Source organism: Ctenopharyngodon idella, chromosome 6 (assembly GCF_019924925.1).
Source record: "Ctenopharyngodon idella isolate HZGC_01 chromosome 6, HZGC01, whole genome shotgun sequence".
NCBI lineage: Eukaryota > Metazoa > Chordata > Actinopteri > Cypriniformes > Xenocyprididae > Ctenopharyngodon > Ctenopharyngodon idella.
In genome coordinates, this window is record NC_067225.1 from 5,300,515 (window position 1) to 5,313,202 (window position 12,688).

The window sequence follows — 12,688 nt, forward strand, 5'->3', positions numbered from 1 at the left end:
ATAAATCTTCTTTAAAGGAATAACCTAAAAATAAAAGATTTGTCATGATTTACACATCCCATGTTGTTCTAACCCCCTGTGGTTTTCTTTGTTCTGTGAAAAAAGAAATCCTGTTTAACATCTATTTTTGAGTTTCAAGGAAGAAGGAAATATTGGATCGGAGCCACATGAGGATGAGTAAATGATGGCAGAGGACTCACTTTTTTAAGTGTCTTTAACTTCTACTATTTCTATTAATCATTTGGTACAATATACTTATTGTGTACATACATGCTTTTACATTGTGCTCCAAAGCAAAGCATCACTATTCTCTTGCAAGCTGCTGCTTCTTCTTTTCCTTCTACAGTACAAATTTCGGCATCTCACATCATTTGTCGTAAGTGTGCAAATATCATTGCACATGACGTCATTGCCGCACGTGAAATGCGGCTGGAGGGCAAGGAGTGATTTTTCTATATAGGAATCCTATCACAAACTCAAAATTGTTTTGCATCATTTATGGTTGCTCAAATCTATCAAACCAAGAAACCACAATGAGCTTTTATCATTTACGTAACTTTTTTAACTTTAGTTAAGTTGTCACCTTTTATAGCGTTTTGCGTCTGCTGATACTGAAATGAATATGGACACCTGCTTATCTTTTTTGTTTTTGACTTGGTTAAATAATCACATTCTTCATGGTATCGTTTGCAGGGAAGAGAAGATATTTTGTCCCATTGCATGATCATTTGGTGTTTTCACTGAAGTTTTGTAGAATTCCGTTCACAATGTTCATCTGGTTACCGTGAAAACAGTGGCACGTGCTGCTGCTTCAGCCATCATATGGTAGAAAAAGAAAAAAAAAGAAAAAAAAAATGTGTTCAACAAGCTGACAGAAGTCGATCCATTTCTTTGTTGGAAGGGTGTAAATGTAACTGTAGGTTTAATGTTTTCTTTGTAAATATTCACTTTCCCATATGACCACGGAAGAGAATCGAGGGACATTCAACGGACAGACACCGACACACTGTATTTTTTTTTTTGTATTTATTTCAACAAATGACAACCAAAATCAAACCCACAGAAGCTTGTGAACCGTTTTGAAGTGGCTGCGTGCAAGTTATGCTCTTTCACAAGCCGAGTGAGAGTCATACTGGCAAATGTAATGTTAATAATTAAACCAAACAAAATACAACACTTTCAAAAACACTCAGCTATGTGATTGTTTTATTGAGTGATAGGCAGTGGGTTATATCAGTGACATTATTACATTTGCTATACATCGTCTTCTCGTCACCTCCTCAACCTGCTTCCCTTAGTGTGTTTTTACACATAGAAAAGGCAAAAATTGTTTTACAGTTGTGAGATGTACGATGATGTGAGCTCCTGCTGCAGTTCTCGATTCAGCATAAATGACCTACAATGGCGACATTTTTCACAATCACGACAGAAAATCAAAAATACTGCCCTTAACGTCACTAGCAGAAAGGCAGCGCGATATAAACAAACCAGAGTAACTCGTGACGGCAGCTTCACATTCTTTATATCTACCTCCTCGATGGCAGTCAAGTCTTTCAATTGAGTAGAAAAATCGATCCTCTTCATAACATAAGGTTCACGTCCAAAATATGTTGTGATTATACCTTTCTAAACCAGCACAGTTCGGACTTTTCCCCATCTCTTCCATTCTGATTTTCACTGCTTGCCCTCCACATTAATTTCGCATGTCACCAGAACCACGTGATTGCAAACAACTTATTGAGGAGAACACTGTTCTGACTTTTAGGGTGTGTTCACACTTGTCATGTTTGGTTCAATTAAAACGAACCCTGGTGCGATTGCTCGGTTTGTTTGAACGTGTGGACGCTGCCATCCGAACCTTGGTGCGCACCAGACAAGCAGACCGAGACCGCTGAAAAGGTGGGTCTCAGTCCGCTTCCAAACGGGCTATCGGGCGTACAATGTTCACACAGCAGGTGAAAAATCCCATAGACTTAACATCGAACAGAACTTTGTGACATTGTATTTCCACATCAGAATGTCACAGAGAAGGATGGGCTCATTTCACTTGGCCTAGCAAGCAGCCAATAAATGTTGACATTATAACTCCATATATATATACCCTTGCAACCAGTTATAGCACCCTAACAACCACCCCATAGACTTCCATTGAAAAAAGGTGAGAGGGATGGATCAGAAAATCATAGAGACAAGTGGGTGGCCTCCTTTGACTCAGACTAGCAAGTACTCTTTAAATATCACACTAGAAACTGTCTACCCATGTCCTAGCAACCATGTAGATCACCCTAGCAACCGTATGGCAGCATGAATAAGCCATATCTCAGCACCACAACATCATAGAGACATGGGGATTGGCTCCTTTGATTTGGCTGGAAACCAGTCTCACCATGTATCACCATGGTAACTGTGTAGCCACACCCCAGCAACCATTTAGGCCATCCTAGCATCAGAACATTGCACAGACTTGGGAGTCAGCTTTCTAGCAATTATGCAAAATACCGTAGAAACTGCCTATAGTGACGAGTTTTGCCATGACAAGCACTCTGTTAAGAAAGAAAGAAAGAAAGATTATTAGAGTGCATTTTACAAGAAAATACTATTTCAGTTTTTGTACTTCAAAATTTCAATTCAATGTTTTACTTACAATTTCTTTGTAATTGTTTATGAAATTTACAAAATAGTTTCAAACTATATAGCATAGTAGTTAACACCTAATATTGGGACATAAAGCTGTCTTTATTTATTTATTTATTAACTATACCCTTAAGACTTACTTTCAACTTTATTTTTAATGAGAAGAAATAATTTTATTTGAATTACATCTCTAGTATATCTGTTGGCACTTTTAAACATCATGCATTGGCACAGAGCTTGACAGATTGGTGTAATCAATCAGCATATGGCACAAGGGCACAGCGAGGACGCAAGATTCTCAAAAACTTTACGCAGTCCAGACGGTAATCAAATCTGACCACTGTTGTGATTAAAATCAACAAGTGTTCTCTGGAGATAGCATTCTGTCTGCAATTAAATTCCCACCCTTCAATACTTTCTGCAGTTTGGCATTTGTGTGTGTGTGTGTGTGTGTGAGAGAGAGATTCTCCCATAAGCAGGTTAAGTTAAGCACAGTGTAATCTGTCAGTCTGTATGTTTGACACATGCCAAGCCATGACAGCCAGAACGTGTGCTGGTGAAAAAAAAAAATAAGCTGTGTTGAAGCCGAGTACATTTGAAAAGGCTGAATTCCATTTCCCATCTATCCTTCATCTTAACATTTTCTTTCACAGATTGCATTTTTGCTTCATCAGCATGAACAAATTGAGGCTGAAAAGAAGAGCAAAAAAAGAGCCGCGTTTCCATAGAGCGCTCGCTTCCGTCCTTTCTCACATATTCCCACATTCCCCAAAATCCCAGCGTACTTAATGGGGTCAGAGCATATATATGTAAATACAACTCCTTTTCCATCATGTTCTAAAGATGGCTTCTGTCCCCCCTCCTCCTTTTCCAAAGCTCAGTCAAGAATGACAGTCTCATTAAACAGTCATTTGGCTCCTGTAGGCCGGAATTTCGTCCTCTGAAAAGTCCTTAATTGAAATGCCCAGTCTCTGTGACCTTGGGATGTTAATCCACAGCTGTAACATTTATCTCTTTCTCGGCAGCTCTCTACCTTCTGTCTCCTAATCAAACACTTTGGGGAAAGCCGGGCATCAATCATGTCGCTTCTGTCATGCAAATTCGATTTATGAGGGGGTATCAGGGGAGCGATGTTGTTTTAAATGTTTACAGCCTGTGCGTTTGAGTATGTGTGCACATATGTGAATGTGGCTCACACAATAATTATTATCCTCTGATATTTCCGTCAGAGAAGGAACATCTGGGGTTGGCCAGAGAGAGCGATCCAGCTGTCTCTGTGTTTTGTTCTGCCCAGAAAATTTGTCTATGAATAGATTAGAAAATAAAAAACAACATCTGAGGGTTTGCAACATAGGCGTAGATTTGAGTGTGGGTGGTAGGGATGTGTCTCTACCAAAGTTAAGAGACTAGAGAAATATTCTTGATGGTATTTCTAGCAATTGATAGAGGGGTGAAAGGTGGTGACGATTCTAAGGGCCCCAGCATTCGGAGGGCCCCTGTGAGCATCCAACGCATGTTCCTTGATTGATTCCTTCATTCCTTCCTTCCTTCCTTCCTTCCTTCCTTCCAAACTTCCTCACAAACTTCCTTTCAAACTTTCAAACTTTCTTCCTTCCAAACATCCTAGCTTCCTTTCAAACTTCCTTCTAAACTTCCTTCCTTCATTCCTTTCTTCCAAACTTCCTTCTAAACTTCCTTCCTTCCAAAATTCCTTTCAAACTTCCTTCTAAACTTGCAAACTTCCTTCCTTCACTACATCCATCCTTCCTTCCTTTCTTCCTGTCAAACTTCCTTCTAAACTTGCAAAATTCCTTCCTTCACTACATCCTTCCTTCCTTCCAAACTTCCTTCCAAACTTTCAAACTTCCTTCCAAACCTCCTTCCTTCCTTCCTTCCTTCCTTCCTAACTTCCTTTCAAACTTCCTTCTAAACTTGCAAATTTCCTTCCTCCACTACATCCTTCCTTCCTTTCTTCCTTCCAAACTTCCTTCCAAACTTCCAAACTTCCTAACTTCCTTTCAAACTTCCTTCTAAACTTGCAAACTTCCTTCCTCCACTACATCCTTCCTTCCTTTCTTCCTTCCAAACTTCCTTTCAAATTTCCTTCCAAACTTCTAAACTTCCTTCCTTCACTACATCCTTCCTTCCTTTCTTCCTTCCTTCCTTCCTTCTTTCCTTCCTTCCTTTCTTCCTTCCAAACTTCCTTCCAAACTTCTTTCTTTCTTTCTTTCTTTCTTTCTTCCTTCCAAACTTCCTTCCAAACTTCTAAACTTCCTTCCTTCTAAACTTCCTTCATTCCTTCCTCCCCAAAACATTGTGCATCTTTTAAATGTTCGTTAAAAACTTTAAAACCGAATGCCTTTTGTTTGCAATCATATAGCTGACTTGAATGTATCTGCATTAAATCGAGAGTTACTGTATACATTTGTGACAGGAAAAGATGCAAAAAAAGAAAGGGATGGAAAGATTATAGGTAATGTCACTATTATAGTCCGATCAGAGGTGACAGACGGTCTCTGATTAGTAATTGTTCACCAAATGCTTTGTTATCGAACACCCTAATCCACATAATCACTGAATCTTACAATAGAAAATCAATTGCATTAACATAATGCCTAATTCACTCATTATTGCCTGGTGTTTGTACCACTATCTCTTCCTCCATGTCTGCACATTTATTTTCTATCATTGATTCAATGACATGAAAAGACACTTCTGTCATCATGGCTATCTGATGGTTGTCTGTGTGTTGTACGGATATGATGCGGCTCACATTGTGAGTGTGGTGACAAAGCAACACTACAATAACGGCTGAGCAAATGTTCCTATATGAGGCTTTTTTTGCAAGCCAAGTAATCAGAGAAAAAAACATAAATGTCTGTTTTATTAAATGCTTATAGTCTGTAGAGCCCATTTTAGAAACTATAGTTTGATTGTTACTGTCTTATAACAGCTATGAATGAACTGCATGGCACTTTCTTCAACTACAGACATTTTTTTTTTTTTTATGTTCCATGTACCAATTTTGATTAAAACTTAACACTTTTCCCCCCCATTTCTTTTACATGTATAAAATGAAAATATGTTTTAAGGATTAGTCTTATATAGGAACATTTCACATATTCACTTTGGAAACTTGCCCTCATTTCAATGCCTTTTATATGTAAATGTTACTGTTTATCCTTATATCAGACCTAGCTTCTCATTCTGAAAGACATGTATATTCTTTCAATAGTCTTATACAGGGATTCCTAACCATTTTTTTTTTTTTTTGTCAAGTGAACCCCTTTGACCTAAAATACATCCTGAGTACCTCCTTGTAACATGTATGTTATCTCCTGTTCCATTTTTGGATTATGATTAAAGACTGTTTTTGTTCTGTTCCTCATGATTGTGCGCTTGTGCATTGCAACAACACGTAACAGAATGCGTAACCTAAGAAGATTTTTTTGCTGAGTTTTTCTATTTTCTTCGCCTCTCACCAATGGACCTGCCGGCCTTCCAACTGCTCTTGCCATTGAGTGAAGGACTATACAAGGGACTTTTTAGATCTGGCGTGCTTAACCACTATCCTGACTGCTAGCTCTGTATTTATTTTATTTTTTATTTTTCTACCACACCAGCCTCAGCGGCACACGCACGCACACACACATGCACATTTAAATGCTTAGTTCACCCAAAAATTAAATTTCTCTCATTAAGTACTTACCCTCATGTCGTCCCAAACTTGTAAGACCTTCGTTCATCTTCGGAACACAAATTAAGATTTTTTTTTTGATGAAACCCTGAACCACATATAGGCAGCAACATCATTACACCTTTTGATGTCCAGAAAGGCATTAAAGACATAGTTAAAATAGTCAACATGACTGCAGTGGTTCAACCTTAATGTGAATACACTTATTTCCGCTAATATCTGTTTTCCATTCACTCATTTGATGAAATGGACTGTCATGCAATCCCCCTTTTTCCCCATGTCAGTCTATTGCTGTGTATTATTTTATATGATAAACTATTTCGGATAAACCCGAAGTTAAATGGCACATATGAATAAAGCGAACTGTGACTGGTTGCTTGTCATATCAAGCAGAAAGTTCTTTCCCGTTTAAGTGGCAGTTCTTGTCTAGAATAAACTGCAAAGTGAACGAGACTTTGTGACAGTTGTCAAAAGTCTGTCTCTGACTAAGTTATGCCCAACAGTAGAGCTGCAGAAAATTTTGCATGAAAAAGAGACTCACCAACAAAACCACCCACACGTCTCCATCGTAGAAGGGTCTGAGCGTAGGTGCAAGAAAAAGATTAATGTGTCATATATTGAATTAATTAAGCAGGTAATATGTCTCAGGCTCCATAAAACAGATTAATCATCAAAAGGTCTCAAATCATGAAATAAATAAATATAGAAGCTTCCTTAAATGCTATTTATTGGGAAATATTAATGATGGTGCGGCCACCACAAAGGTCGAAATGAATGAGATGAGTAGCTTCTCTTCAGTGAAATTACATTATGCAATGACCCTAATCTGTAGCTTTTCATTTAATCGTTTCTTGGGTATTACTCATTCTGTCTGAATCTAAAGCGCACTGTTTAGGGAATATGACAGAGTTCACTAAGGGGCAGAAGAAAGGTAAATGTGGCAATGCTATGTAGTCTGAAATACAGCACAACACAAAAAAAATGATTAGATTTACTTTATAGTCCATGTTCAATCATGAATACTTGTAGTCCCATACACAATTAATCAGTGCAAGGTAATCTAAAGAAAAGTAATTATTTTAATAATCTATAATAAAAATGTAGAGACTTTCTCCACCTCAAACAACATTTTGTTTCTGCATAACCATAACCAATGCTGTGCTGACAGAACATAACTTATAATATCCTACTTTAATATGAAATCTCACTATTAATTCATGAATTAAACTTGAAATCCTAGTAACTTTCCACGTATCCCAGTAGCTCTCCAAAAAAAAAAAAAAAAAAAAAGTATGATTTATTTTATATATACCACACAATATATTCTGTGGGCTAGCGGGAGCAACATTTTGGGCAATATTGTTGCTATACCATGTGTTAGTATGCAGATTAAATTTGCTGGCAGAACTAGCAAGTGTGCCTTTTAAAGTATTGCAGCATACTTTAAACAGAACTCCAAAATGCTTATGAGCCACAATTATGTGTTAGATTATGTATCTGAAACCAAACTTGCAATGTTTGCAACCCAGAACGTCAACCACAAAGTCTGTGCTAACAGTTTCTGAAAGTGCATATCGCACATAAGAGCACATTCTATTGAGATTCTCTTTGCATACAGTCAAGGTGACATTCAGAGGAATTCATTAAGCACCGGTTTGTAATAGTTTGAACTCCGACCTGAGTCCATTCCAGCGAAAATATCTGCCGACATATAAACAGCAATTCTGAGGTCACTGTCACCTGGGTATCCTCATGCATTTAATATTGAGCACTAAATAAACACCTCCAGATGTACATTTATCACGGCTCGCCGTAAACATCTCCAGCCTCTCATAACTTATGTGATCTCTGAGTTTTACAAACCGCCTAGCATGCTGCTGTAGTGTACTCAGAATACCCTTGTGGCCCTGAATCAATACACACGCAGTCACAGGCGAGCCGATAAACACCATTCTGACTCCACATGTTTTGGAGGCTGTATTGTGATAAAGAACAAGCCACGGGTTGGTTACATTTTTGAAAATAGTGACCCAGTCAGTTGCACACTTTAAAATTTCATTGCCTTAGATAAACCAAGTTGCATCTGCAAAAAAAAAAAAAAAGAAGAAGATAATATAGGTTCTTCAGCGGTTCTTTGGGGTGGTTAAGGTGCTATATAGCACTGCTGCCATACAAAAAGCCCATTAATCCCCTGAAAAATTCTTTGAAGGTTCTCTAACTCTCTCTTAGTCTCTTAGTTTAGTTAGGGAAATGATTAAAAAATAACATTGAAGTAGTGTAATTCCTATAAGGAAATATTCCAGGGCCCTTACCCAAAACTTTTTGACCTCAGAAAAGCATAAAAGTGATTCAAAAACGCTTTTGCCATTGTAGTAAATTCTCATTCATAGCAAACATATGAGAGTGGAGCAACATATCTAAAATCTAAGGAGGAAAATGGTAGGATGGATGGTAGGATGCAACAAGACAGTTCGGATACTGAGCCATTAATGTCTAAACCGCTGGCCACAAAAGTGAGTACACCCCTAAGTGAAAATGTCCAAATTGGGCCCAAAGTGTCAATATTTTGTGTGGCCACCATTATTTTTCAGCACTGCCTTAACTCTCTCGCATGGAGTTCACCAGAGCTTCACAGGTTGCTACTGGAGTCCTCTTCCACTCCTCCATGATGACATCACGGAGCTGGTGGATGTTAGAGACCTTGCACTCCTCCACCTTCCGTTTGAGGATGTCCAACATATGCTCAACAGGGTTTAGGTACCCTCAGCTTCTTTTGCAAGGCAGTGGTCGTCTTGGAGGTGTGTTTGGGGTCGTTATCTGCCCTGCGGCCCAGTCTCCGAAGGGAGAGGATCATGCTCTGCTTCAGTATGTCACAGTACATGTTGGCATTCGTGGTTCCCTCAATGAACTGTAGCTCCCCAGTGCCAGCAGCACTCATGCAGCCCCAGACCATGACACTCCCACCACCATGCTTGACTGTAGGCAAGACACACTTGTCTTTGTACTCCTCACCTGGTTGCCGCCACACACGCTTGACACCATCTGAACCAAATAAGTTTATCTTGGTCTCATCAGACCACAGGACATGGTTCCAGTAATCCATGTCCTTAGTCTGCTTGTCTTCAGCAAACTGTTTGCAGGCTTTCTTGTGCATCATCTTTAGAAGAGGCTTCCTTCTGGGACGAAAGCCATGCAGACCAATTTGATGCAGTGTGCGGCGTATGGTCTGAGCACTGACAGGCTGACCCCCCACCCCTTAAACCTCTGCAGCAATGCTGGCAGCACTCATACGTCTATTTCCCAAACACAACCTCTGGATATGATGCTGAGCATGTGCACTCAACTTCTTTGGTTGACCATGGCGAGGCCTGTTCTGAGTGGAACCTGTCCCCTGTTAAACCGCTGTATGGTCTTGGCCACCGTGCTGCAGCTCAGTTTCAGGGTCTTGGCAATCTTCTTATAGCCTCATGTAGAGCAGCAATTCTTTTTTTCAGATCCTCAGAGAGTTCTTTGCCATGAGGTGCCATGTTGAACTTCCAGTGACCAGTATGAGAGAGTGAGAGCGATAACACCAAATTTAACACACCTGCTCCTCATTCACACCTGAGACCTTGTAACACTAAAGAGTCACATGACACTGGGGAGAGAAAATGGCTAATTGGGCCCAATTTGGACATTTTCACTTAGGGGTGTACTCACTTTTGTGGCCAACGGTTTAGAAATTAATGGCTGTGTGTTGAGTTATTTTGAGGGGACAGCAAATTTACACTGTTATACAAGCTGTACACTCACTACTTTACATTGTAGCAAAGTGTCATTTCTTCAGTGTTGTCACATGAAAAGATATAATAAAATATTTACAAAAATGTGAAGGGTGTATTCACTTCTGTGAGATACTCTGTCACAAACTTCAGTAAAAAGGCTATATCCATATATTAACTGCTTTGTGTTATTTATGTAGTCAAATAATTAGGCTATATCCTGATGTTTTGTGATTTGAAGCATTCTGTAAGTCAAGTTTTCAATCAACTCTTATGGTTCTACATAGCATCATTTGACAAAGGTGCTGTATAGCACCTTTAAAGATAGGTGCTTTAAAGTGATTCCCCTATGATTACAAGCCAATGAACCACTTTTAAGGTGATGATACACAGGGCAACTTTTTGAGCAATGTTGCCGGGCAGTTTTGCTGAGCGATGTTGCTTGGGCACTTTCCCATTGAGAATGGGCAACAAATTTCAATCCAAAGTATCCAGATAGAAATTTGTTGCACATTCTCAAAGGGAAAGCGTCCAAGCAACATCGTTCGGCAACAATGCCCAGCAACATTGCTCAAAAAGTTGCCTTATGTCTCATCACCTTTAGTGGTATTTAGCACCATTTTTATAGTGTGTGCCACTTCTTTAGTCTTTTTTAACATTTTTTTCTTAATTTAGAACAATATATTTCAAATACAACAAACATCTTTTTGTAAAATATTTAGCTTGGAATGTGTTTGTAACATATTTCTACAAAATGCATGCTACTTGATTTGGTATTCTTTAAATAATGCAAAACCATGCATTTAGTATGTTTAAGATTTTAAGATGTTTAAGAATCCATCCATCCATCCATCCATCCATCCATCCATCCACTCGTTTTTTTTACAGAAACAGACAAGCCAACTGCAGTTCTGATGACAAAACCACAAATTTACAGGTGAAAAAAAGTGTGTCAGCATAAATAAGGTGACTATGAATAGAACTACGTGTATATATGAAGTGAAAGAAACATTGCAGCCAGTCCTATATATATAGTTTTGTTTTTTGTTGTTTTTTTCCCTTTGTCTTTCCTGCTTACTTGCAAGTAGACATTGCCATAATAAATAAACAAGAAAGCTGACTAGGGTAATATACCACAGTCTAAAGGCACAGCACAATAATTATCCTATTTTCTCTCCAAAATTGAGAAATCAGCTATCTTAGAACATTTCATACATTTCTTGACAGAGGGGTTTAGCTCAACTATGCTCAGATTCAGGGTAAAGATTGTGACAGTTAGCCTACTGTGTTTTGTATTTTTAAGGCTATAAGCTATTCAAACAAAGGACTGTACAGTGCATGACACAAGCAATCGACCATCAAGGGCAACTAATAGTTATAAACAGTAAAGGTGAAAAAAGTATAGGCAACTACATAGTTTGAAGGTACAATAAAATGCCTATTTCTGATATCACATGCTAAGATTTATACTTGTTTTTTTTTTTTTTTTTCAGTTTTGTTCGGCAGCAGGATATACTGTAATATGGTTGTTATTAAAAGACCACAGCTGTTGCTATGCAACAAATGACCTGCCAGATGCAAAAATTCAAGAGTGAACATTTATGCACAAATAAGGACAATTATTAGTTGGGCACATTATTTACTATTTTGCAAAGATGCTATAGAGGGTTTGAGGCTGACATTTGTTTTAATAGTTTATGGCAGTAAAGATGGATCAAACCAGATTTGCATTTGTACAACTGCACAGAAGATAGATTTCCTCAGTAGATCCTTCTTTCACAAAGTCCTGAACATCCCTTGTCCCTCGAGTGCTCATTTATTACATATTTTGCCTACTTTGATCATGCTCTCGGCTAGAAGTGAGCCTCTCAGCACTGGTTAACATTTTTACAATGCTTAAATTCATTCCGCTGCAATCTACAGGTTGAAAAATTCAATAAAGTCAGCAAAAAATGCCTGGACATTACCTTATACAACAAGTATTACTAAATAATTGTGAGATGTCACTTTTCACATTCCTTGAACAGGAAGTATTTCCCCGCAGGACACTCATGATCCACTTCTGTCTGCTGTGGATCAGTGACACTCACATTTATACATACTGGGCACTTAGTTATTAGATATCTCCTACCTGGAGGATGTGTTATGTACAGAGAGCACATTATAATTGGCTGGATGAGCTGTCTCAAAGTGACATGCATCAATAACAGATCTGTTCAAGGTCACAGCAGTATAGTTGCAGTGTGAAGTACAGTATCTCACTCATGCTTAGAAGAAAAGGATCTATATAGAACTTTAAAAGGCTCTGTCAGGCACTTTATATATAGAAACTTTTAGGGGTTCCCGTCATTTTATGGATGTAGTTTTAATTTTGTTTTAATTCATTTTTTTTTAAAAAACTTCATAAATTAAACAGCTTGTAAACATATTTTATCACTAGAAAAAATGAAATAAGCCATTAAACATGATTACTCAATAATTTAGTATGTAAGATTTCAAGCGTAAGTTTAAGTCTTGGCATTACTGGATGCCATGACCTGGATCTGAAATGGGATTGGTTGCTTGATGGCTTAGATGAAGAATAAATGAGAGGTTG